The following is a 1,936-nucleotide window of genomic DNA, read 5'->3' on the forward strand; positions in this document are numbered from 1 at the left end:
AGCTACAGGCGCTGACATCCTGGGGAACAGGTGTAAAGCACTACAATGCATTATTTATTCTAGCTTTGTTGAGGGGATGAACCTAATTAGCTGTCAGTTAGCCAAATACTGTGTTCGCAATAATGGTTTTGCCAACACCCGGTAATCCGTTGGAGTGGATCCCCACCGAGCATCCGTCAGTAGCCGCGGGCATAACCTTCAAGGAGTGTGCAAACGTCACCCAACCGCAGTAACGGGCTGGTTATGGGGACTGCCTCAGGGGAGTCCCTGAAGGGATCTTCCGGGACAACGGTCCCATCAAAACCGGAATGTAGTTTTCCACCTTTTTCTATGCCTGTTCAGCGTCAACCCATTAGAGGCTTGGGCCAAAACAGGGGTTAGTTTTCCAAAAATATGATTGCAAACTCAATATTTGGCAAACTAACCACTAGTTGGGGTAGTTCCTCGAACGGAGCTCAGAAAACTAATACATTGTAGCGCTCATGCACTACAACAGCGGACTGACCCAACAATGGCCTGGCGTGTCTAGCGGCTATGAGCGTAACCCGCGAACCNTCAAAAACAATATTTTAAGGTTTGAGGTTACGTATGGGTGTTTTTCCTCTAGCGTGTTATCGCCTCCCCTCCCTGATCATTGCAAGGCGGGGGGGGCGAGTCCCTGTTGCTAAATAAAATGAAATAGTCCCGTGTAGTCTATATAGTTATTATGTCCAAAGACCGGAGATTCTTTTATAACTATTCCAGTAAATGTGGAACTAGCCTGCCGATACCCAGGGTATTACAGCTGTAATGCAGTGTATTACAATGTGGTGCACATATGTATCAGCTTCGAGGAGCTCTAGTCCGTGGGGTCTAGCAAGGCAGGTCCAGGACAATCTGGAAACCGAGTACACAAATAAATAACGACGAACGGAACAACATATATCTCCGCCATATGTTATTTATGTAAGTGTCTCCCCAGGAGCTGGCAGGGAAGGTCCAGTATTCTCAAATAGGTACTGACGCGCCCACGTTGGGCTCGTATGCAGGAGACAACACTTGGAACGAGAGCAGAGTACGCTAGAGGAAGATGTAAATTCCGTGTTTAGCTGATATTGAAAGAGAAAACCCCAAATTAGGGGGAATTACGCCCTGGGTATTGTTCGGTTTGTTTACCGTTGGACCATCAGGGGTGCTCCCGGGGGTAGTCCCCGGTCCTGGTATGCTGATGTGGCTGGTAATCGTCTGCACCCTCCTTGCGGTTTGTTCGCGCTGATGGGTGCTCTGGGGTGATGTCCTCCAAAGGATTGCCGCTAACTGACTTACGTCTAGCTATGAACTCAACATCTAATGTTCTATGCATTGAATGGCATAGCCTCTCTATCGAACCTAATATAACTATCGCATTGTAGTGCCCAAGCTCTATACAGCCAGACCGAAACACCAGACCGCAATATGCAATTAATATAATCATCTTAATCATATACTTCTTGACATAATAAAAATTAGTGTTTATCAATAATTGTTTGTATTATGTGACAAATGATTAATTATGGTAAAGGAAATTTAACCTTTTAACCATCAATTATCAAATCTATTTTTTAATAGATTTAATACATTAACAAATGATGCAAAACCATGGTGTTTATTTACTTGGCATTGTGGTCGTATATGATTTAATATACGTAATTTTAATTATAATACCGTTCTATATCATATTTAGGAAATTATTTCACTAACCAATATTTGTATAAGTTAAATAAATTTTCAAATTTACAAGTATTTTCTATAACAGATAAAATACAGTAACCACACGATAAATGATAAATATAAACATTTTAATCATACATATTAAATCATATATATAATTTTAATATATATTATTTAATATATATGATATATATATATATATATATATATATATATATATATATATATATATATATATATATATATA

The sequence above is a fragment of the Eimeria mitis genome, genomic scaffold, assembly GCF_000499745.2.
Source record: "Eimeria mitis Houghton genomic scaffold, Emh_scaff1254, whole genome shotgun sequence".
Lineage (NCBI taxonomy): Eukaryota > Apicomplexa > Conoidasida > Eucoccidiorida > Eimeriidae > Eimeria > Eimeria mitis.